The sequence below is a fragment of the Uranotaenia lowii genome, chromosome 2 (assembly GCF_029784155.1).
Source record: "Uranotaenia lowii strain MFRU-FL chromosome 2, ASM2978415v1, whole genome shotgun sequence".
NCBI lineage: Eukaryota > Metazoa > Arthropoda > Insecta > Diptera > Culicidae > Uranotaenia > Uranotaenia lowii.
The window spans coordinates 306415035-306441814 of NC_073692.1; the positions used below are offsets into that span (position 1 = coordinate 306415035).

The 26780-nt window shown below is 32.0% G+C and overlaps 1 protein-coding gene across 3 annotated transcripts in view; it reads right to left on the minus strand.

Moving 5' to 3' along the window:
- The window catches only part of LOC129745053 (somatostatin receptor type 2-like), a 326740-nt gene that overhangs the window by 51021 nt on the left and 248939 nt on the right, over nucleotides 1-26780 (minus strand). For all 3 annotated transcript variants that reach the window (XM_055737876.1, XM_055737874.1, XM_055737875.1), the window contains one exon: nucleotides 17084-17657. The gene's annotated coding sequence lies outside the window, so the exon portion shown is untranslated. The remainder of the gene's footprint in view (nucleotides 1-17083; nucleotides 17658-26780) is intronic.

Here is a 26780-nt window from a genome sequence, read left to right on the forward strand (position 1 = left end):
TTTCATTTAACAAATTTGTTGAAGCCTGAATTAGATTTTTGTTTTAAAAATATCTGAAATTAATTTGGTTTGGGTGAAGTTAAGTAAGCAAGTAGAAGACTTCTATAATCTTTTTCTCTGAAATTGAAATAACTTGCGATCTTGGGGAAAGTGGACAATTTTTAAAATCAAATTATGTAGATTTTTTTTATGTTTTAAAGTTTTATCAAAACGATTAGTCAAAAAAAAATCTTAAATGGTTTTTACCTATTTTCAAAAGTAATTTCAAAACAAAATCTGGTTACACACAAATAAATCAAAACTAGCTCTGACATTAGTTGCATCTCGGAAAAATGTGAATTTTGTGACCCTATGTTATTTATCAAAACCTCTTTAAATGTGGAGCTAAGCATTCAGAAAAAAGAGAAACACAGAATGCAATTGAATACTGAAATTAGTTTCTTAAGGGATATTTCATATCAGCATAAAAGTTGGAATGCCATCAACTTATTACCAATGACTAATGACCAAATGACTAATTCTATTGACTATCGTCAGAATTCAACACCTGTCACAAGCCAACCAACTTGTGATGTGTAAAGTCTGTATTGGATGATATGGTTTAAAATTTTGAACTTGTTTAGTTACACTTCTTAGTAAAAACCAATTTTACACACGAGGTGGAGTTTTTCTGTCAATATTTAAGTTTAAGTACAAAAGGTTAACTGAATTGAAAATTTAAAAGTACAATTAAAAATGTGTTTCAATTCGTGAGCATTATATTAAATCGTAGAATGAAATGTCTTAAACTAGACAGTTGAAATGCAAAATTCCGCCGTAGGCGAGCCAATTTTCTGACGAGTTTAAAACTATTTTTAAACACCTTTTGAGATCAGAAAGATCCCGGTAAATTCATATCTTGTACTGAAAGTTTTACTTGGAAAAATTCTGCATGGGGGGGGGGGAGGTTTAAACCCCTAAAACCCCCTCCCCCTGTTCGCACGGCCTTCATTACATCACATATGTTTCATGGAAGTTTCAGTGCGGATTGAGTATTAAACGTCTGGAAACTTCAACAGATGTGTAAACTTCGAAGAACTTGTAAAATATTTTTGTCATTAGAAATTAGTGCTGATAAGGATTCTCTTTTTTTATCGGTGAATTAACATCACCTCGCTTTCCCCTAAGTTCATGTAATTTCTCCAAAAAAAACATTGTTACAAACGAAAACGCAATAGAACAGATGCAAAAAACATTGAATCAGGTGAAAAACTCATTGCTTAATCGAATCAAGAACATCGCTTAGCACTCAGAAATCTACCAAAAAATCGTAGTAACAAATGAGAAAGCAACAGAAAAGGTACAAAAACATTTAAACATGTGTAGAACTAACTGATGAATAAAATAATGGACACCGCTGAATTTCTGTTGTCATGCAGTCCTAGTTGCCTCAATTTCTCCTAAATACCTACTTGCAATAAATGTATTTAAAAAAATACCTTGGAACATTCGAGAACGCATTAGAAAGTGCAAAGAAAAAATTATTATTAACTATTTTATTAAGGACATTTTACCAACTTTTGGCATTCGTGTCCAAGCAGAAACAATTGAATCATGGTATCATGTGAAAAACTTATTGTTGAACGGAATGATGTACACCACAGCTAAACGTTTAGTTGACAAAAAAGCCTGGAACGCCCCTTTTTCCCCTAAATTATACAATATTTCGTTGAATTGAAAATTGATATTGGTTTAAACATGATGAGGCTCTTCTCATCGATTCAACAGTAACTTCCAAACCAATCTCGTTTATTACAATATCTTTTTTTATATTTCACTAGCTGACCCGGTGTGCTTTGCTACACCTTCCAAAATCAAATGATTTTTTCAAAAATTATTCAAATTTTTATTGTTTTATTGGCATTATAACATAATTCATAAGCAACCGCTATAAAATGGGAGCTGCAGCTGGAGTTTCGAATTGCAACTCAAAGATAACTTAAACTAATATTCTGAATCTTGCTCTTTAAATTTGTGTAAAAGATCTGATAATTTTGATCTGTCTGGAGGGTCTCAAATTAATCGTACCCAAACAATCTAACTTATAAAATATGATTGTTTTTGCTTGATATTCTCTGGATTTATGCTAAAAACTGATAAGAGAGCCTCCCCTCTCCTTCATTTCACCCCCTGCTGAATGGTGGTCGTGGTCTTTAATAATCATACCCATTTTTTCGTGTCCAAAAATCCTCTTATATCAAATTATAACTTAATTGGTTGATAAGTTTTTAAGCTTTACAACATAATTTAAAAGGAGCCTTCTTTCTTCCCCTCTCTACACTGTAAAGCGTAAGGGTCTATAACATTCGTAGAAACATATCTCGTAACCAAGTACCTTTCCATGCCATATTTATTTCCATTTGTGGTTTTGTTTGAATAAATTGAGAACTTATGCTAACAAAAGTGTATTGGGCTCAACTCCCTCCTCCTAGGTACCTACTCACTTTCCATGTTATGTTTTGTCCATTTCTCGGATTCAAAAAAAAAAAAAAAGTTAAATGTAAGCCTTCTTTTCCCTTCCTATATTCCCAATTCTATCATCCTACTGCAAGAAAGGTATTGCTTCACAAAGAAAAAGTATTTCTCGTACTCAAATTCTTTTTGATGCCAAATTTAGTTTCATTTGCTCAATTAATTCTCGAATTATGCAAAAAAAATGTATGGAAGCCCCCCTATATATCTTTCCGTTGAAAAAAAGTTGGGGCTTAAATTTATAATAGAAACATTTCTCGTAGCCAAAAACCTTCACATGTCAAATATGGTTCAATTTGCTCGATCAACTCTCCAGTTATACTGAAAATTGTAATAGAGACCTCTCCTCCCCCTTTTCATCCACATCTTTGAAAGAGTGAGGGATTCCAAATATTCATAGAAGCATTTCTCGTACCCAAATTTCGTTCCATGCCAAATTTGGTTCCATTTGCTGTTGTAGTTCTTGAGTTATGCAGTAAAAATTGTATGAAACTCCCCTCCTTCTTTCCTTTCTCCCCTCTGGAAGAAGGAAGGGGTCTCAAATAATCATTAGAACATGTCACGTTCCCAAATACCCGCCCATGCCAAATTTGGTTCAATTTGCTTAATTAGTTTTTGAGTTATGTAAAAAATAATAAAAAAGGCCCCCTCCCCCCTTTATATCTCCCTACTGGAAAGAGGGAGGAGTCTTAAATAATCATAGAAATATTTTTCGTATCCAAATACCCTCCCATGCCAAATTTGATTCCATTTGCTTTAATAGTTTTTGAGTTATGTAAAAAAAATATGAAAGAGGACCCTCCCCCTTTATACTGGAAAGAGGGAGGGGTCTCAAATAATCATTGAAGTATTTTTCGTATCCAAATACCTTCCCGTGCCAAATTTGGTTCCAATATCTTGATTAGTTTTCGAGTTATATGAAAAATTGTAAGATAGCCCCCCTTCCCCCTTCCTATCACCCCACTGAGAGGAGGGAGGAATACCTGATATTCATAGAAATATTCCTCGTTCCCAAATACCACCCTATGCCAAATTTGATACCATTTGCTTGATGGGTTCTCGAGTTATGCAAAAAATTGTCTTTTGCTTGGGAGGCCCCTCCCCCCCTTCATGAGAGAGGGAGGGGTCTCAAACCATAATAGGAACCTTCCCCTATCTCCAATACCCCCACCTGCCAAGTTTCACGCAAATCGGTTCAGTAGTTTCCGAGTCTATAGGGAACAGACAGACAGACAGACAGAAATTCATTTTTATATATATAGATTTGGGTCGATTGAGGCACTTCTCATAAACTGAGCGCTGAACAGTACTCATCATATAATTTTTAGATCATTTAGATGAGTTATGTCTGGATTTTGCTATTAAGTCAGGTGGGTACTTATTTTGGAGGGACCATTTTAATGATATTTACTATGAAAACGAATTTTGAACTATTTGTTTTTTTTTTCGTTCTTTTATGGGTTGAAGAGAAGAAAATATTCTGTGTTTTAAGATAATAATCATTTTAATTGTTCAGTCCAGTTTCACTTAAACGCCCAGAACAAAAAGGTACAAAAATTCACACTTAGACACACAAATACACAGACATCGTCAGAACTAGTAGAGCTGATTCGACAGGTACCTATGGAGGTAGGTGTAAGACCCATAGTTATTTATCTTCCCAATCGACCTATAACTAATTCTGTGAGAAAGGCAAAAAGGTTAAAAAACAATCGAGGAAGAATGACCAAATAGGTTACACTCCTATCAAAAATCCTTTTGAGTGGATAAAAGCAAGTGGATACCCTTGTGTCAGAAAAAAATCCAGAATTATAGTTCAATATACAAATAAGTTACGCTAACTTTTGGATAGCGAACTTATTTTCTTCCAGTAATTTAAGAACGCTTAATCTATCAAGTTTCAATTTAGTTTAGCCACCATTCCTATTCAAAAACTCCTATCTAATCAAGTATTTTAAAATTGCTGAAGATTGATTTGAACAGAAAATCTTTTTTGCTGGAGTCGTCGTAAATTAATTTTTTTTCGATTTGTGTTTACCTCTGTATTTAAATACATTAAAGTTTTCTTTAAGCATGATCATCAGAATAGAAAAATTAAAAATCAATTGGTCAAAACCAGAACATTTAAAGAATAATGAAAATAAACTTAATTTTAATTTTTTTTTTTTTCATTATTTCAAATGTCGTTTTTTCGGACTTTGTACTAAATACATTAATTGAATCTTAATGTAAACTGACAGAGCTGAGTTTGACAAATATTCAACAATTCAGAAAAAGTCACTATTCATCTAATTTTACAGCAACACTTCTCTAATTAATATAATGTTTAAAAATGTCTTTTAAATTTGTGTCATCATTATCTTTTTTCAATTTTCAGTTAGGGATTGGCAAATTGCTCTATAAATTTGGAAATTAAAAAAAAAGAATTTAAACTGTCATGTTTTTGGATTACTTTTCTTTCAGCATTTGAAACCTGAATGAAGGCAAATTTTTTTTGAGTCTTTGGAATAAAAATTCAAAACAATCAAAAATTATTTAAAATTTTAGTTTATGATCGTAAGATAAGAAACTGTAATCCAAACTGTTAAATTTAATTCTGAATTTCATTGTTAATTCATATCAATATTCTGAATTTGGCTTTATGAATCTGGATTTTCAGTTAGATTTGAACGTAAATTTAAAAGCTGATTTTCTTTGATCTTGATTTTATTTTTCTCGATCGAGTTCAAGTGTTTATATTCTTAAACTCACTTGTGCTTGAAAGATTGTTTTTTTGATCTGATATCTGGTGCAAAACTTTTTTGTATTTTTGTGTATTGGTTCAGATTTTTCTCTATACTTTAATGTTTCTAAATTTTAGGTGGCATGCTTTTTACTTCAATGTTAAATTTTTATTTTCTTCAAGTTTGATGATATTTTTTGATTACGATCCTTTTTTCTGACTTTTGAAACTGAGAGTTGGATTTAATATCAAGTTAAAGTCTAGCTAAACTTTGGAAAAGTTCCTTTTAACCACTGAGCATAAAAGGTAGTGTGCATTTTTAAATGTTTCCTGATCCTCCAATCCGTTCTTATGGTAGTGATGCAATTTACTTGGAATCACAAAATTGATAACATTCAATTCGCAAACTGATTGGATAAATTCCTAACATCTTCTAAAAATCAACCAAAAATAAATAAAGGTGATTTTTTATCAGTTATATGACTTTCTATTGGTGTTATCAAAACTCATCAAAAATGATTTGGCAATGGTAATGTTTTGAGTCTAGTCCATCGAAAATTTTACATCCATATTACTTGAGTTGCTAAAAGAATATGACATTTCAAAAACATTAACGGTGCACGAACAATCATCTAAGAAAATATTAGAATTGCCTTGATTCTGATGGAACAAAACACAAATTTCGTAAATATGCTTCTTACCGGCTAGTTGCAGCACCCCATAGGGACAATCATATCCAAGTATCCATTTTACTGGTGCCACGTGAAAAGTACACTGGCAATGAAAATGGGCGCCAAAACTTCCTATAGATAGATGGATGAACATTAGTAAGCCTTGATTGCTTCTGGCGCCTTCCTACTCTGGGTGATTCGAATGAAAAAAATAATGGAAATTGGGTGCCATGACTTTAATTTGATACGAATAAAAACTAAAAATTAATTTTCAAATTCCAAAATAACATTTTCGAAATAATCTCTCCGTTGTGTTATTCTTCGAGTGAAAACGTACACAAGAAAAAAAATCGCAAGTAAATTGGATGATCTAGTGAAGAGTTTTGCGTGTTCGTACATTTCTGCTTCTCTCCCTGTTTTATATTTATAGGCTTGAGATGCATTCAAAAATTAAAAAAAAAAAACTTGTAATAATTAATTTAAAAATATGTTATATTTTTTTTTGACAATTTCTCATTATTATCAACAATAGGCCCATTCAAAAGCATCCTCAAGTGTATCGCCATTAAAAGTTCCTGAAGATCGTTATCCAAGCCGATTACTTCCTTTAATCGAAATTTATCACGCAACTTTTATCTCTTTGGGGCTATAAACGCAAAACGAATCATAGGAGCAGCTACTCAAATTTACTCTCCCAAGAAATGGGCCGTCGCATCGTCCGGGAGGTTGGACCCATCGTAACGAGGATTTAAATCGAAAAGAAAACTTTTCCAGAAACAAATTGGCCAATTTGGCTGGCTGCTGGTTTCCTGTGGAAGCTGGCTTGGTTCAGGCCTTGGTGTGGTCTGGTCTGCTGGTCGGTATTGAGCTCAATATTGCCGACCATAACTCATGCTGAGTGTCGGTTTTGAATTTGTACTCAACATGAGAATGGAGAATGCTGCTGGAGGAATAATACAAACTTTATGCGATGTGTGCTTTTAAATGTTCAAGGAATATCGGTAGTAGAATAGCGTACAGCTATCAGTTTTGTCACACATTTTTATTTAAAAATGAAAGTATACTGGTGTAATTTTGACATAGTATCATAAGCACATTTTATGAAATTTGATATAAGAAAAAAAACTTGTTTGTAACATTCTCCGTGTTCAAAAAATACATGTTTCCTCAATAATTTAATATAATTTAGCTAATTACCTTATGATTTTTCACAATCGTAAATATGCTGTTTCTTGGACCTGAGAAATGCTTTCAATACCATTGATCATTCGTTTCTACTAAAGCTATTTATCAGCTCGTCAACAATTTGTATCCTTAAAAAGAACATCGAGCGTCAAAAGGATTATATTGACAGGAGTACCACAGGGAAGCAAGTTGGGCCCGCTTATGTTTTTGGTCTTTATCAACGATCTCCCGCTGATGAACCTGTATGACAAAGTACGACTCTTCGCCGACGATGCCCTAAGATACGAAATTACGATCTTCGACAAAGTTATTAAGCGGAAAACTTCCTTTAAAAAAATTGGCACAAAAACCATAAGCAGGCTTAGTTCCACAGAAGAAACAAAAATGATGTTGATTTTTGAGAATATTCAATTTACCATACAACCTAAGTTCAAATTTACTCATGTGAACTTTACTTAAAAATTCTGCAAAAAATCAGGTATACGTTTTGTGAACCAAAACGAAGCTTTTTAGACCAAAGGGTTTGAGAAATTCGAAAATGATCCCAAATCGACTCAGTCTAATATAACATATCAATTGAACTAGGTTAGTAGGAAGAGAACTTCAAGGGTTTCTTTTTCTCAACAGTAAGCTTGACTTAAATGTTTGTCCTTTGGTTGAGAATCATTGAGAAAATTCCAATTCAAGATTGAATTAGATTTGCGTCTTCAGGTTTTAATTTCAAAACTCATTAAGAAAATCAGATTATAACTGAATAAAGTAGATTTCTAAATGCCAGAATTAGAAAAAAAAGGAAATTCAAAATAAATTCAATGTCTTATACGATATGCAGTTGATTTTTTGAAGTCAACCCACTTATTGAAACGAGTTTTAGTTCATAAATACAGGTAAAAATTCTTAAAATTTAATTACGATATTTCATTCAACAACTTAATGAACTCATTAATAAAATTTTATAAACATAACTAGAAATTAAACGTGTTACATCTTAACAATCACTGAAGCTTATATTACATTTCCTATTTTTTAATCGCAGAATATTGTAAAATTGATATAGGTATTTATAGTGTTTGAGTTATTTTTCTGAGTGTAATCAGGCGTGAAGTTTAAGCCGAGATTTTTCGTAAAAAGCCCTTAATGTGCTTAGGATTAAAAATCAGATTGAAAATTTATATCGATAACACGAAGCAGAAAAATTCACGCTATTTTAGCACTTGTTTTCGATAAAAATGTTGAATATTGGTAAAAAAAATAGATGCAATAAATCTGTGCGCTTTTTGGCAAAATTTTTCAACTTGACAAAGATATTAAAAATAAATGTTTTAATTCAACAAAAAACTTTCTCGTACCACGAGTAACCTTGACTTCTAAAAAAATTGTGTGAAATTTCGAATGCTGATTCAAAAAATACGTTGAGAATTGACTTGGAACAGTGTCATTTATTGCGCCGTTCAAAAGTTAACTATGAAATTTTCAAGGGCCCAGTTTTCGAAAAGGCGTAATCGTATATCAACCATGCTTCCGAAAATCAATCATTTTCACTGAGCCATGCTTGACTACATTCAGAGCCAAAAAATCAAAGCAGTCAAATTTTCCTTCTTCAACCAAATCATACAAACAATCATGCATGACAACGACGCTTCTGTATTTGAAACACTTTTGCGATACATGATGAGGTAAAAAAGGACGCAGACTATCAGCAACGAACGTCTCGATGCTGATTTCCTTCCCCTAACGACTTTCAACCTTTAGGATCATAACTGATATGTATCAGTTCTGAGCGATCTATGTAGGCAATCAGATGATTTTTTATTTTTCGTTTTGCCTTGAAGGACAAAATCATGACTAGGTAACCGCAATGAACTGTCCAGCATGTGCTAAAGCTTTTTTAAACATGTGGTGCTGGTATTTATTCAGATTTTTCCTTTTGAAACATTAATGATCGTCTATCAATAACGAGCATTATCAACAATGATGCGAGGATAGACGTTCAGGAATGATTGAGGGAGCGACGTTCAAAATGTATCACCAAGTATGTCGATCACCGTCGATTAGCCACGTGACGAATAGCAACGGTAGCCTCCGGTGGGGCATGGTATATCTTCTTGTATCAAGTTAGTGTTGATTTTCGACATATATTCAATGGGTACTTTTACCACGTGCGATCACAGCACTCGGAGGTAGCATCATTCTAGCTAGAAACCATTCCTGATTGCTTTTCTTGAGCGATTTTCCGACCACTGATATCAACTCATTAATAATTAAACTTATGTCACTCTAAAATAGAGAGTTGCTTTTGCCTGGACAGAACTTCACTTCCTTTGTTTTATACGGTTTTTACTTATTGACTTTTTTCGGTGAGTAAAACAACTTTTTTTAGTTAACGTTTCGAGTAACTTTTTATCACCCATCATTTGATGTTCCAGAGGAAGCCGAAACGTAACGTAAATTTAACAATAAAATAAAAGTTTTTTCTCTCACCGAAAAAAAGTCAATAAGTTAAACCCGTATTAGTATAAGTATCGGTGATAAACTTTCAATCGGCTATTTTCAGTCTATCGAAAAGAATAATCAGTCTTATTCATCAGAACTTATTCTAGACATCTCAAAGCGAGTTAATTTCATGTATCACTTTTGCATTCCATTATCCAAAATTTCGCACTTCTAACTTGAAGGAAATAGCGATTAACATTTAAGATATTATTCCATCATGCAGCCGGACGAAAGTGTTACGAAACTTTAACATCAATTTTCTTGAACATTCCAAACAGTTTATGCGACCTGTTTAAAGCTGACCAAAATCTGTTTTTTATCAGTTTGGTTTTGACAGCTCTCTTAGCTGACTTTGGAGACATCTGGTGGCCCAGCCAAAAAAAAAAACAAAAATTAGTTCAAAGCGATCGTTGGAAATTTAACACAAGTTTCGTGGGTTAGCATGTAGGGTGGGTGTTCCTTATTTAGCGTGTGTGCCTAATGTTAACATATCGTTTGATTTTGACTGTTTGAGACGTTATTTTCGACTTATCACATCTACAAAAAATGATTATGTAACGGATCATCATTACTTTAATCATAAAAATAATTTAGATTTCTTACTTCTTAATTTTTCAGTATAAACCGATTTGTTTTAAAATATGTCAAAATTGAACGGAATTCTTAGCATGTGTCTTAAAAAACACATTTTTAGAAACGAAACTTTTAAACCGATTTTTTTTTTGAAAATTTTTGTCGGATTGTTAATCACAATAATTTTTGTCATAAGACTGTTAAAACCATGTTTTTTTCATCTAAAAACTGAAAAAAGGCAATGTCCATAAGTAGGAACACTTTTTTTAATGTGTTTCTAATGGTGGACATAGTCAAGGTCCAAGGTATTCCAAAGTATGTTGAAGTTATAACGTGTTTTTTAAATGAATATGATTGACGTTAAGTTATTGAAACTAATTTATCATAACTTTATTTTCGAGGAACAGTAAAATAAATGGTTATAAGTAAAAACATGATGTTTTAACATAAGTGCGTTTCAAAGCTATAGTTATAAGTCGAAAGTATATTTTTGAAAAAATATTTTTATAAGAAACCCGAAGAAGTTCTGGAAATAGACATGAAGCTTCATAGCTTAAAGAAACCATAGCTACAATTGAATTTAAGAAAGCTTTTAATAAAATCCATGTGTATATTCCGAATGAAATACTTATCCATATTCTTGACTTGATAGGCATGAGCATTGAACAAAAGTTCAAAGAAAATCATTGTTCTAAAATTCAAAAGAACTAATTTGAATCATTGAACCATTTGTCTTTGACTTTAACAGTAAAATCGTTTTCTCGAAAATTGTTACATATTTAAATATAAAAATTTCTCCAATGTATAGAGAACAGATGTTGTTCATGTGTATTTTGAATTTTTAAATAAAACTTTCAGCTGAAAGCTTCACGAAGCAGAGTATATTGATATTATCGATCTTCATAGAATTGAAGAACAACAGGAAAACTTCTTGGAGTCTGTTACACATCAGGAAAGTCTTAATTTGTCACATGTATTAAATGGGCAATGATAGTACAAAGTTTTTCAATTCGTCCTCAAATCGAAGACCAATCTAAAAAACTTACACGCGTTAGAAAAGCACTCAAAGGTAATTCTTTCATCCAAGCAAATTATCTTATTTCGTATTTTTATTTATATTTAATCACAGTCTTGCAAAAAGGATGATTTTTTGCAGCTCTTGAACTCAAGAATTTAAGTTACCTCAGACACCACAAAAAAAGAAAAAAACATCGTAACTACAGAAAAAAATATTTTCCTGTGCTATCAGCTGGAACCCGCATTGACGAAATTACGAAAGCAATGAATGCAAATAAGTTGTTTGAAGAGGAAAAAAAGGATTGAGGAAAGACTAAAGAATATAAGAAAAGTAAACCATCAAGTTTCAGAAACCTTCTCAACGTGAACAGAATCCAAATGGAAAATTGAAAAAGAGTCTGAATGGAAAATGTTGTAAACTTATTTATATTCATTACTTTAAATTTTCTACTTATTTAAATTAATAAAAAAAAAAGTTAAATAAAAAAAGAGTTGTAAAAAAGCAAATTTCATTTGTCCGAATTGAAAATGAAAAGTTCGATTTTTTTAAGCTTAACATCCACTACTTTCTTCAAAACTAACATAAACGAACTTGTTGTAAAATTTTAATAGGCATGTTTTCTCTGGTCGTATTCCAGAAAATTTTATAAAAGATATCATTAAAAGGTATGTTTTAAGAATTTTTTCATTATACAAATAAGAAATGCAGATTGAGGAACAAATATTGAGTACGCTGATACACTTTTCCTTTACATGTCCATAATTAGGAACACATATGTTAACAATTAGGAACACATATGTTAACAATTAGGAACAATTAGTGCCAAATTAGGAACATCGACACTCTTTAAAAAACACATTATTTCTCGAAAATTAAAGATTAAAATGATAATTCCAAACATCAACCGATTGCCTTAAAGAAATTGGAACTTAGTTACCTAAAAATGTTATATTACAATTAAAGATTTTGCTTACTCTTATCAAATCTAAAAACCCCTGACAAAATATAGCGATATTAGGCACACTTACCCTACGTATGTTCTCTGTGGTCAACTTTGAAGTATTTCGATTGAATTCCGCATATGTTAGTTTAGTAGAGATTGAAAGTTTTAGCTCAACATTTAGTAATCCGATTCGTAAAGCAAGTTGAAATCAGAATTTGGAAATGATCTGCTGATTTTGAGTTTCATTCATATTCGAAATCCAGATTTCATATTTTAAAGAATATTAATAAAGAGAGCTTCTAGTTTTTAATTCTTTTAGTCAATTTCAGGTTATAAGGTAAAAATTTCTTTTATCTTTAAATCATGATCGAAATGTTAAAAATTTTCAAAAATTTTATCACTGATTAAGTTTGAGTGACTTATATTGATTTCATCAAATAATTTAAAAGGTTTAAGTTCAAATTGTTGATATTGCAATAGTTTTCTTAAAGTTGCAAAAAACAGTCAGATTACATATTGAATTTTAACATAAAGACTAAATTTCATCTAAATTTTACTAATTAAAATTAAAACTAATTTACAAAAACTGCCATAGCGCAAAAATTTAGAACAAAAATTTTACTTTTTGAACTCAAGATTGCAAGAATACATGCTCGATTCCTAAAACACCATTGCAATGATTTTTCCTGAACCTTAACCAACAATGACCAATTTTTTTCGTAAATCTGATAAATTTTATTGGAAAAAAATTACATATACATAATATGAGAGATTAATTGTTTGTTGTGACAAACTAAATTCCATTTTTTCATCAGGTGTGATTGAATTAGCCTTTTGTATGATTTTCATATCTACTTACAACTAACGTTCAAAATTTCAACTAAAATTTTATCACTCTTGATTAAACTCAATTAATGGAACCATTTGCAAATTTTTGTTTTATCAATACGTTGAAACTATTAAAACGAATTTCCAACTAATTTAGTAAAAAACTAACACAGGAAACAGGAACAGAAGTCATAGGTGATTTCACTTCAAATACAAATAAATACATATTTTAGTCCCATACAATTTTTTTAAATACCATCTGGCAACCCTGTTATCAATATATTATAACGAAATAGTGAAACAGTGAATCAATAGTCCCAAGCATTCCTTCAAAGGCTGTAATTCCATCACTGGATTGCTCCTAAATACGTTCTGTGAAAACTACATCGTAAATGAACTGTTAAACTGTGTTGATAGGGTGTTGTGCTTGTTAGAGAAGAGACTTAGAAGAAGAATAACTACAACAAGCTTTCCCTGCCCAAGGAAAATAAATTAAAATAATATTTTGTTGGCAGTTTTTAACGACTGATATTGTTTGGTTCTTTATTTTCTAATTGGCATTTCCGTTTTAAGGAAGCAACGTACAGAATTTTTCAATTTGCCTTAATGTAAAATTTACAATTTGCCCTAATGTAAAATTCTGTAATTTGCTTCCTAAAGATTAAAATGCTAATCTAATATATAAAGATGAGTTGGACTATATATGTTTGTTTGTATGCACCTTATACAAATCGACACCGCTTAACCGATCAGCCTGAAATTTGGTACAGAGATGTATTTGGACCAGGGTAAGGTTTTAGTGATAGTTCTGAGCCCCTCCCACCTAAGAAAAGGGACCCTCCCATACAACTTTCGTTTTTATTCCCATAAATCAAAAGTCATGGCACCCATTTGGCAGCCGATTTTCGTTTCCTTTGGCGGGGTGTTTTCACCATCACCATGGGCCGGGCGTAAGAAACGACCATCCAAAGTTCACGTGTACTGGAAAGCAAATCAAAGCTTGCTGAGCGTTAAAGATTTGAAAGGGGAAATTTTGGCGGGTGTATTTTCCTTCTACTGTTCAAAGCACGTGGTACCGGTGCGAGGCATTTGATTGCAATAATGAGCCTTCATTTAGGATAGAAAAAACTACTCGCCTGTTAGAAATATATTGAGAAGAACAGTGGTTGAGAATCTACTAGAATATGCAGTGTGTAAAGTATGGATACATTAGTTCATTATGAATTGACTTCTTCAGTTGAATAACTATTTGGACTGAAAACTAATGTTCCAGCTTTTAAGAACCAACCATTTTCATATTATTGGAACTTCTTATAGGGAAAAACATTATAAAACTGAAGGTTGTAAGTTCAAGGCTGTGACCTCTACACTTTGATTGCCGTGTAGGAATTTAATTTACAATGAGAATTAGACAATTATTAGACGTTCATTTCATGCAAAAAAATAAAACCAAATCCAACGCACGAGACTTTTAGTAATTAAACCTGAAGTTTTTAGTTTTATTCCATTCAATTTCATTTGTAAATTTTTAAATTTTAAGTTATTATTGATCATCGATGTGTCCAATTCTACCATCTCATTATAAGATCTGAAAAAGCACATTGAAAACATGCAGATCAAGTCTTTTATGAAGTTTCAGCGGAAATCTATTTATAAATTTCAAAATACAAAATAAAACTTAATAGGTATTCCATTCTACGAGGAGATCTTGAAAAGAAGTCGTTAACATTTGTTTTCAAGCTTAATGCATTGGGTTTTCACCAGATAACACATGGAAAAGATAAAAAAATGCTATCATTTAATAAAAAAAAGGGTAATTCAATTCAAGCTTCCTAAAAAATGGTGGGCTTCCTAAAAAATGGTGGGTGTAAAATAAGGTTGCCAGATTTTTTTTCCGGATGTATCGGGACCGGACAAATCCAGCCAATTTTAATGAAAAACCTTGCCGAATCAAGCATTTTAATTTCAAAATGTTCAATCCGATATCCGGGCAATATCCGGGCAAACTTGGTCAAAACCGCGGAATTATTCAGTAAAAATAACAAAAAATATACTTGCAATACTTTTTTCCAACAAATCACATCAGCAGATTTTAAATTTTAAATTGTGTTTAAATTATCAAGCTTCCAAACACGTGTCATGATTTTTTCTAAAACTTGCCATTTAAAACTTCTTTTTGAACGAAAAAAATGCAAAACCATAATAATAATAAAATCTCAGTTTATGTTTCGTTTCAAAAATGATGTGAATAAATCCGGCAAAATCCGGGCTTTTTGCAACAAAATCCGGGAAACCGGGCCAGACCGGACTTATCTCAAATTTTAAGTCAAATGTTCTAGCAAATCCGGATAATTCCGGGCAACCTGGCAAACTTAGATTGATATATTTTTCGTGATAGAATGGATACGCATTCAAGGGAAATTATTTCAAATTTCTATTAGCAAACCTAAAATCTATTAGTTATTCAATAATATGAAAACGATAAACTTTGCTAATAATCCCAATTAAAACTTTAAGAAGACTAACAAAACTTACAAAGCTCACATTGTCAAACATGGTTAAATTTGTTATGATGATGAATAAAAAGCTTTCAAAATTTCAAAATGTCAAACTACTCATTTCGATTTATATTTTATGTGAACCCGAGCAAGGCCGGGTTAAATCAGCTAGTTAGAAAATAAAGAATAATATTTTGTTAGAAAAAAAAGGTTAGTATGTAAAGCAGTTTTTATCATAAAAATGGTACTAAAGTCTGCTTCATTTAATATTGGAACAAATTCTTTTGCTCATTGTGGCGCTCCTAGTGGACGGATTTGGAAACTTTTTTCACCCACGTGTCGGGAAATTCATTACCTTTCACCATGTATTTATGTTATAACACCAAACGATAGCATTTTGTAAACAACCGCCATGGAAGCCGAACGGAGAGATCAAATTGCGCACAGTTTTCTTACGAGTACGAGTACGAGAATTTCTTCGAAACAGCAATGAATACTTTTTTTAATTTTTTTTTATGAAAGAGTAAAGAAAATGCTACATTTGTATGAAAAACAAATTATGAATTCGTTAATAAATGACTGAACTACACGCAGTTGTTTGTGTTCCAATATTAAATGAAGCAGACTTTACATCCGTCGAACTTGGTCAGCACTTGGTCGTACAGCTTTCGAGCACGGATTCTGGCCAAATTGTTCTGCTTCAGCGTCCGATTTGGCTGTTTGCTGGCTCGGAATGACCTTATTCCTTCCCGGAGACGAATTCGTCGCACCGTACTGTGAGCGGCCTGGAACTTATTGGCCAAATCGCGGTCTGAAAGATTGAGATTCCTCTTGACAGCCTTGATGACTTTCCCACGCAGTTTCCGGTCGACAGTTCCACTCCGACGCTTCGAATGCGGCTTCCGAGCCGTCGTCAATGTTTCTTTGTACTGCTTGATAACACGCCATACGGTATTTCTGGGCATTTTAAGCTGTTTAGCTAGCTTCAATGCCGACAACAATGGATTTTCAAGAAAACTGTGCACAATTTGATCTCTCCGTTCGGCTTCCATGGCGGTTGTTTACAAAATGCTATCGTTTGGTGTTATGACATAAATACTTGATGAAAGGTAATGAATTTCCCGAAACGTGGGTGAAAAAAGTTTCCAAATCCGTCCACTAGGAGCGCCACAATGAGCAAAAGAATTTGTTCCAATATTAAATGAAGCAAACTTTACAGCCTATTTGTTCTGTTATGGAGAAATTCTAAAACAGAAGGTTAAAAAAAAAATTTTTTTTCATACCACTTCGGTTATTTATTATGTTGAGTTCCATTTTAAATTCTGCAAAGAATATTATTTATATTTTATTATCAAAAATTTTTCTTTTGAAATGGTTTGCCTTGATCTCTATAACTATTCTCATAAACTAAAACACTTATGTATATTTCTGGTCTTAATTTCATAAACCATTCGGGAGATAGCTCTTTTATTAGATAAAAACCGTTTACGGACGCTGCGGAACGTGACCGGGCGATGAGATTGAGCATCGTTCGTTATGGATGCAGAAAATTACCCAGCACGTAACTAATTTCCCTTCCAATTGTCCAAAGAGTCGATTTTCCATCCGAAAATACAATAAATAGTAATTGCATTCACTTACCGTTTTATCCCGAAAGGCCAAGCCAGCAGGGTCCAGAAGACGTTTTGCTAGGAAAATGTCCCGGCACGAGTTGGCAGCTGGCTTGGCTTGGCTTCAGCTCTCAGTTTCCCGGAAGCGATTCTTTCTGCTACGAAATTCGATAAGCCTCGAGTAGTTTGACTATCATCGGTTGACTTTTGGCTTCTGCCACAGTCAGTCCTGTTCTATCCCTGGTTGTTCTGGCTGGTTTCTGTTTTCTCCCGCTTCGTTCCCGGAACTATTATTTCTAGATTTGAATTAACTTTTAGCCTGGCAGCCGTTGGCATTCGCTAGAAACGAGGAAAGAACGAACAAACGATGGCGCTTAGCAGGAGCCACTTCTCGCATACCGAAAAGTCGATCCCGGCTCCAAAATGGAAGCGTAACATAATTTAGCCATTTTTTGGGTCATTCTTGTCGGCTTTCTTTCATCTGTCCTGGATGTCCTGGAGCCACTCGTGTTCTTAGTGGAATCGTAAATAGAGAGCCAGCGGATCCTTTCCCTACAGTTTTTTTTGTTCCTGCTTTACTGCCCGAGGCAATGAACTCTGCCAACCTACCAGGAAGAAACCGGAAGAGAAACGGAAAAGGATTTGTTAAGTAGATAGCAATTTCACGATGGCTGGAGTGTTCATTGATGTAATTATGTAAGTATCGATGCTACAGAGTGTATCGTAATTTATTGAACATTTGAAATGATTTAGCATGCAAACATATTTTGACGTTTTTTTTTGTTATCCTCTCGAGTCTTTTAGACATTCACACGATCTGTATTGGAAAAATGACTCAGATTCAGCTAGGAAAACGATTGTTCTACATTGAGATATAAGTAAAACTATAATATATTTCTTAAATACGATTGGAAAATAAAATTTAAAAAAAAATGGTTTTTCTCGTCCATGAATATAGTGTTAGTATGAAAACAATAAATCTGAAATCTTGTAAAATTTATCTAAATTTAATAGTGTGATAAAGGGTGGCTGCTCCTATTTAGGACATAGACTGATTCTAAAACGTCAAAAATTGTAGGGCTTTGTAAGGTGATTATGAACACGGGGTAATGCCGAAAAAGTGTCATACGCGCTACTGTGGGAGAGAAATCAACAAATAAGTTCCGAAAGTGGTATTTTGACAACTGATTAGCAGTTATTAGCTGTTTCCGATCGAATCTCAAACCCTTATAATATTATTTCAATTATTTTAAAAAAGCATTACCCCATTAGCATTGAAATTAAAATCGTGTTGAACAGTGTTCGATGTTTTGAATATGTGATCATAGGAAATCCAGTTGAGATGATGTTATCAACTGTTTTACATCCAGTTTATGATGCTTTGTCAGGAATTTGAAGGAATTTTACAAACTTGTTCATTCATCAACTTAAATGCGTTCACTAATTACGGTTTACACCAAATGTGGAATTTTCATACCCCTCTCCCCCTCCCCCTGGTAAGAAATAGTAAGATCTCTAACAAACCTTCCTCCCCTCCTTAAAAGATCTTAAGTTTCAAATTTTCTTCCAAATATGAGATTTGGATATACAAAAATATGACTAGCAGGTTGCCCTCAATCTTCGAAAAAATGTATTGATCACAATTGTCTAAAAACTGGAAATAAAATTTCAAAAGTTGAACACATTTTTCCCAAGATCATGATAAGACAGATAAATGTAAAAATAACAACAATGACAATCGACAAAAAGAAAACTTATACTGAGCTATTGTCATAATTCTGATGATTGTGTTTGTAAAATCGTTTCTTACGTAAGATTTTTGGAAACCACCACACCCCTACCCTTGAAAAAAAAATCATACCCAACAAACATAAAATCACATGAGAAATGATAACTCAAGTCATTTTAAACGTTACTGCGAATCGTTATTCTATCTAACGCAGTGGTTTTCAAACTTTTTTCAGTCATCGCCCCTTTTTGCAAAATTTTCAAGCTCAACGCCCCCCTGAGCAAATTTTCAGAAAATTTATTGAAAAAATGAAAATTTGAATCGTTTAAAAACAAATAGCTTTTGGCTTTATGTTGTGGTAAGGCTTAACTCAAAATTCATTCAAATTTATATAAGGCCCTCAGAGCCAAAAGGGGATTATAAGTGTGAAAATGGTCATACTTTTATGTTCGAAAGAAACGAGCATTTTTTAGAAAAATATATGAAAAATTACCAAACATAACAAATTAAAAGCGTGCTTTCTCGAAAATTGCTTTTATTCACTTAAACTAAGGTTGCCAGAATTTTTCCAAATCGTACCCGAGCAGGATAAATGCGGGATATTTTATCTAAAACCTAGCAAATACGGGCATTTGATTTCAAAATTGTCGATCAAAAACCCGGATAATGTCCAGGCAAGTTTTGTTAAACTCAGGAATTTCAACAAAAAATCTAGAAAAAAAACTTTAAAAAACATTTTTTTTGTCAAAATTTATCGGCAGTTTTTATTCAGCTATTCAAAAAACTTTTCATGATTATTTCCTTAAAATATGCTCAAAAAATTTCTTTTTGAAGCATAAATAAAAGTTTTAACAACCCAACTTGATTTTATTTTGTTTGTTTTTTGCAAACGAAGTGAATGATTCCGGGAAAAATCCTGACTGTTTTTCAATGATATCCGGGCAAGTGGATTTGTCGAATTTTTTACTAAATATCCGGGGAATATGGCTATCTTAACTTATAATCATTTGGTTTCATGGGCCTTATATTGCTTCAAACCTCCAGTTAACACTTAATTCTATGTAAAGCTTCTTGGACACTTAATTAAATTGAACAATAAGTTTGATATCAAATCATATGTTTTAAATTTTGGTAAACAAAATTTTTTTTCTACCATTAATTTGCATAAGTGTTGAAAACTAAGTTGCATTATTGAATATAAGTACATACTGTCAAGCCAGTAAAGTAACGTGAGAGTAGTATTACTTCTTGATATCTGAATTAGAGTTCTGTTCAAAGTTATGCAGCTTTCACGGATCTTAAAGTTTAAATAAGATTCTAATAACTAAATCCAGGCAATGATCGTGAAAACCGAAAAGATTAAAAGTTTATCCATGGCAAATGGCACAATTGATTTTTTGCATCGATTGAAATCGAGATGAACAAATAAGAACTTACAATAAAAGTTTTCTAATTTAAAATAATTCTTACACATTTTCTTTCAAAAAAATCCATTACTAAATCTCAGATGACGCTTATTCTTACAGATTTTTTCGAAGGTATTTTCTGTGTATCAGATTTTTGGAGACAATACATTTTAAAGATTATCAAGTATTGCCGTCTAAAATTATTCCTGTTTTAGTATAATCCAAAATATTCTTACCGAACAAGATCAACATGTAGAACGTATACAAAATCAGTGACAATATGAAAAAAAAATTATGTTATTATTTTATCGGCTATATCGGTGAAATTTTATATTCTTTGAGAAAGAATTGAAAGATTATAGACGGATAGAAGATTAGAATAAGGTGAAAGATGGTGAAAATAAGCGGAACAGTAATTTTAATTTGAAAACTTTTCATCACATTTCATCGTTTTGTACCTCACGGGCCTACTTCCTTGCAGTGGTTGATAACAGATAGAATTGTAACAATTACCCTTCTTTTTCAAATTAAAATTACCCTTCCGCTCATTTTCAACAGCTTTCACCTTATTCTTATCTTCTATCCGTCTATAATCTTTCAATCCTTAAATATTATTTCTCAAAGAATATAAAATTTCACCGATATAGCCGATAAAATAATAACATAAAATAAATTTACGGTGATTAACTCTTCATCTCAATTATAAAAAATATATAAGTTACATTAAATAATAATTATTGAGATGCAGGAACAAAAATTTGCTTTCCGCTCTGTGAAATCATGGATATTTTAGTCTTCAACCTGATATCTAGTTTTGTAACGTAATTTCATTTTTTGCGACGAAATTACTTGTTGTTGTTGTTGTTCCAAATCTATGTTGTTTCGTGATTTGTGAAAATGTGAATTACGGCCTCACCGCCCCCCTGAGCCCTTCCAACGCCCGCCTCCCTGGAAGCTCTCAACGCCCCCAAGGCACTATGGGACAGCCCCATATAAGGCGGCAAAAAGTATAATTTTACTATACTATTTTACTAATTTTACTAACTTTTTTGAAGATGAAATGAGTTTTTTACATTCGAAACCCAATATAAACTATTTTCGGCTTTGGTTTTACATGTGTGCTCAGAAAAAAAAAACAATAAAATTGGAACGTTAATTCTTAAAAATGCATAGTGTAGTTTTGAAACAATAGTTGTTAAAATAAACTTATTTCGGGAACGCGTGCATATTTTTAAGTTCTGTGTTCACAAAAAATATGTGAGAGATTGAAGGTAAACCATTTGTATTTTTGTTCAAGATTATTCAGTTTTGTATGAAGAATTAAAGAGTACACGCAAAAAAATGCAGTAAAAAAATTTTATAATTTTTTAGAAATAAGTAGTTTTTGAAAAATCTTAGTTATTTTTACAGATATCAAAATTCTATCATAGTTTTTGGTCACAATCAATTACAATCCTCTACCTGCACGTTATGAACAATGTTTGCTTAATGATGTTTAACATAAAACATACCATTTTTTTTTCCCAAAATGGTTAAAAATTACCCATTTTTTGTTTTTATTATAACTTTGAAGGATGCAAATATATGCAACTATTTTTTCTTGCATTCGAATTTTTAGACTCTTACCTATGTTTAAAAGTCAAAAAAAGTTTTGGGAAACGTAGGGCTTTTTTCTTAGAGATCAAAATGTGTATACCTTTTGAGTAAATCATAAAATTACTCATTTTTTACACTTTTTTGTTAACCGTGTAAAAATGAAAAATATTTCGAAAAGAAGCTTAGGAAATAAGCTTTCTAACAATGTGTTGGGAACTGGTGTAGCATTTCATTTAAAAGAGAAAAAATGATTTCAATTTTATTGGATCAAAAGTTTATTTTCCAAAATTTTCTAAGTCTGATGTCTGTGGAACGATAAGTGCTTATGATAATGATCTGAAAAATTGAGGGTATCTTAGTTAAATATAAAGCTACGAACTGGTATATGACAAATATCATTACGATGAAGTTAATTTTTGACTTTTTGCCGCCTCAAACCCCATAGTGCAAGGGGGCGGTAGGGACCACTTTGAAAACCACTGATCTAACGCAAGTAAAAGGTCGTAAAAATCGTTACTCGAAGTTGCATTAAATGGTTAAAACTGGACGACCCCTCTGGCTAACCCCTGACCCTTAATTTAATACCTGAAATCAATTGCTCGTCCCTTAAATCACTCAGGTGCAAAATTTCACATGAATCCAATATATAATAACGTCAATATAGTAAAAACACTGAACAGTTCATATGGACGACCCCTTTTACCGACCCTTAGCACAAAAATCAATACCTGGAATCCATTCCTCATCTCTCAAAACCCCTATGTGCAAATTTTTGTCTCAATCCGACGAAAAATAACGTCAATATCGCGAAAACAATATTTGTCTTGTATGGACGACCCCCTTTAGGAGGGGTTATCCCAAAATCTGAAAACATTTTTCATCATTCCTGGTCCTAATGAGTATCCATGCCAAATTTCAGCTCTCTAGCTTTTAAGATGGCTGAGCCTATAGAGGACAAACAAACAAACAAACAAACAAACAAACAAACAAACAAACAAACAAACAAACAAACAAACAAACAAACAAACAAACAAACAAACAAACAAACAAACAAACAAACAAACAAACAAACAAACAAACAAACAAACAAACAAACAAACAAACAAACAAACAAACAAACAAACAAACAAACAAACAAACAAACAAACAAACAAACAAACAAACAAACAAACAAACAAACAAACAAACAAACAAACAAACAAACAAACAAACAAACAAACAAACAAACAAACAAACAAACAAACAAACAAACAAACAAACAAACAAACAAACAAACAAACAAACAAACAAACAAACAAACAAACAAACAAACAAACAAACAAACAAACAAACAAACAAACAAACAAACAAACAAACAAACAAACAAACAAACAAACAAACAAACAAACAAACAAACAAACAAACAAACAAACAAACAAACAAACAAACAAACAAACAAACAAACAAACAAACAAACAAACAAACAAACAAACAAACAAACAAACAAACAAACAAACAAACAAACAAACAAACAAACAAACAAACAAACAAACAAACAAACAAACAAACAAACAAACAAACAAACAAACAAACAAACAAACAAACAAACAAACAAACAAACAAACAAACAAACAAACAAACAAACAAACAAACCCAAAGAAATTGCTTTTTATTTATATAGATATTCACGCCAGATATTTTTGTTTTTATTTGTATGAAATTTAAAAAAACATATTTTTCTTGAAAAAAGTAATTTTTGGAAAAATTTTGTTTTTTTCACAGTTTTCGAAATTCATGAGGGACCAAGACCAGTAAAAAAGATATATTACACTATGCTAAAAAAATTCAACTCTGAATCCGAATCTGCTGTAAAGTTTTACAGTAATCTCAGATTTGAAACGGTTAGATCAAATCTGTGAGATATTTAATCACTTTTTGCACATTTTTTAACGAAAGTAAATTCAAGGCCAAACTTAAAAACTGATAATAATTTTAATGATAGATTACATCTTATCTCATTCCCGATTTACCGATTTTATTAAAAAATCAACTTGAAATTTCAATACCAAGATTTGAAATTCTGTATTAAAGTTTATATAATCTATGGGAGTTTATCAGGAAATTACAATGTTATACTGAAATTAATCAAAGATTGAAAATTTTGACTTGAATGTATTGATTGGTTTTAAGATTCCAGAAACATATAAGAAATTAAATCCAAAGAAAGATTATTACTTTATCCAAACTCATATTGAGCAATTGTTTCAATAACTCGTATTGCGAATTAACCTTTGGGTTCTTGTTCATTATGGATTGTAAATTTACAGCCTTTCAAAATTACCTTTCAAATGCAGTTAATCAAAGTGTTATGTGGGCTTGTGATATAGCTCAGTTGGCAAGTCTGTTGTCTCCTGAGCCGATGTCCACGAGTTCGAGCCCAAGAGTAAACATCGAACACAGTTGTACCGGATAAGTTTTTCAATAACGATCCGCCAACTGTAACGTTGATAAAGTCGCGAATGCCATAAAGATGGTAAAACGACTATAATCGAAACAAAAAAACAGTGTTATGTGAAATAATTATTTATTTTTTAAACTGGGACTAGGTGATATCGACAAATATAGGAGGAAAATATCAAAGTTTAATTAAAACACAATTTTTAAAAGCTCAGCTCATTATCACACGATCTTATTACAGGTTCCGATTTCTCCTTTAATGAGAGAAGCATTACAGTTTAAATTAGAAAAAAAAACAAAACGAAGTTAGGTATTTAGTTCAAAATTGAATTTGAGAAATATATTACGAATTTGTTCAAGAAACTACCGGAAAAATAAAAATACAGGTTGGGATTAAATAATACAGCGAACATTATAGTACAATTTAATAAACAGTTCTGATAAAAAAATCCTTTAACAATTTTAACGATAAACCTTCTGAATTAAATTAAAAAGATATCAATCTCATTGAATATGGAATTTCAGAAAACATATTCTAAATCAATGAATTATTCTTTTTAAAATGCGAAATAAATTGTTGTATTCTGATGAAAAGTACGATTTTGAATCTAATTTGAATGCTTTCCTTTGCTTGTTTGTTTTAGATCGGGAAACGGAGTAAAAATATTCTTGATTTCTGAAATTTAAAAGTTATCCAAGATCAAGAATGACATCAAATTCCATATTGAGTAATTGATATTGTTTAGTACTGTATGGAGGTTATTTGAATAAAACATTTAAAATTTCAAGTTCAATTTGTGGTAAAAATAAAGTCTTTTACAGGAGAAACTAAAAAACAATTCAACAGAAATGATCACGAATAGCTTCATAGATATATTTTCTGTTGAATAACTGCAAGATTGTCATCGAGATTGAATTTAATATTATAAGATTGATAATTTTTTCAATCTATTTTCCATTGTTTAATGTTTTGTAACGTAGAATTTACAAATGGTTTAGCATCCCATTTTTTAATATATATATTTTTTTACATTTCATATGCAATTCTTTCTATTGATCGGATTGAATATTTACATAAGAATGTTAAAAAAATTTTACATATGGAAACGTTTTTTTTTTTTTTGAATAAGTCAATTTGAATGAAAAATGAGATTAAAAAAATAGAAATCCTCTTGGAGTACGTCTTAGAGTCGTGCTATTGCCAGTATAAATATTTTAATCTATGAATCGTCGGTCTCCCCACTTCCACTTCTTATAGTCGGATAAATTATAATGACCTTGATCTAAATCGTTTCTTGTCCATTTCCATAGAGATAGTTCAAAGTTCAAATTCACTGTTCCGAAAGAATGAGTCCATTCATCGAACCGGAATTGTTTCCGGGCTTGATTAACGTGTGCTGTGGGGGAATGCTTTCAAATAATAGCAGCAAAATAAAATCTCATTTGCAGATCAATCAGCGACGTGCTCGATTGAAGATCCTTCCGAGCCGAGCAAAATCAGCGAAATTGAACGACGAAATAGAAAGGAACGGCAAAAAAAATGTTTGAACCATCCATAATTATGAACACGCGATAGCTTCCGGCCAAAGATTCTTCTTTCGTGAGCGAGGAAATCGTGATTTATTCTAATTTACATTTCAATATCGTATAAATTCATTCCACTAAACGCTCGATCAGCATCAACAGCAGTCTTATGAAAGGTTGAGAAATCGTCTACATTCTTGCACAGGGTGGATGATGCTGAGAGGACATGAATAAATTTCATATTTTCCAATCCGAAGAACAGCTTTTCCATAATGGTGGAATCGCATGTGGGAAGGATCAATAGATATAGATATTCCCAATATGCTTTTTCTTGACGAATTTTCATCATCTGGCTCGCTCTTTGGGACGGAGTGAAGAAAAGCATAACTCGAGTTTATGCTTTGATATTCGATATGCCCCAAACGCATGTAAATTATCTGATTTGATTTTTCTTTTATCATGCTGGGATTATTCTAATGTTGGGTGAAGTATTATGTCTCGCATAAGTAATCCGAATTTTGATCCATTTTAAAAAGTTGGGAAAAAAAAACTTAAATTTTTTCATCCTCCAAAATGCAAAAACTGCAAAATCCTGTACGTGCAAATCCTTGTATAAATTAAAAGGATCAAATCACGAAACAAATACCGATATATGTGCATGTGTGTGGCTTTCTGTTATTCTTTTTAATTTGTTGCCCCAGAAGTCACACAATGTACGTACAATCCATTGTTGGAATGGGATTGAAAACAATCTTTCATTCCATTTCTGGATCCATCGCTAGCATAAACCATAAGACAAATGCAAACCTATAAATCTGTTCAACGGTATCGCACTGCAAAGAAACCATATGACAGAAGGGGGCTTTACTGTTTAGGGGCAAAATACACCAAACTATGAGATATGTATGTAGGAAAAAATATGTTACTAAATTGTTTGTAGTGAAGAAAAAATTTTTGGACATAATTAAAATTGAGAATGTTTTTAAACAATTAACTTTTTCTATACCATTTGATACATTTTCTTAAATAGGTACATG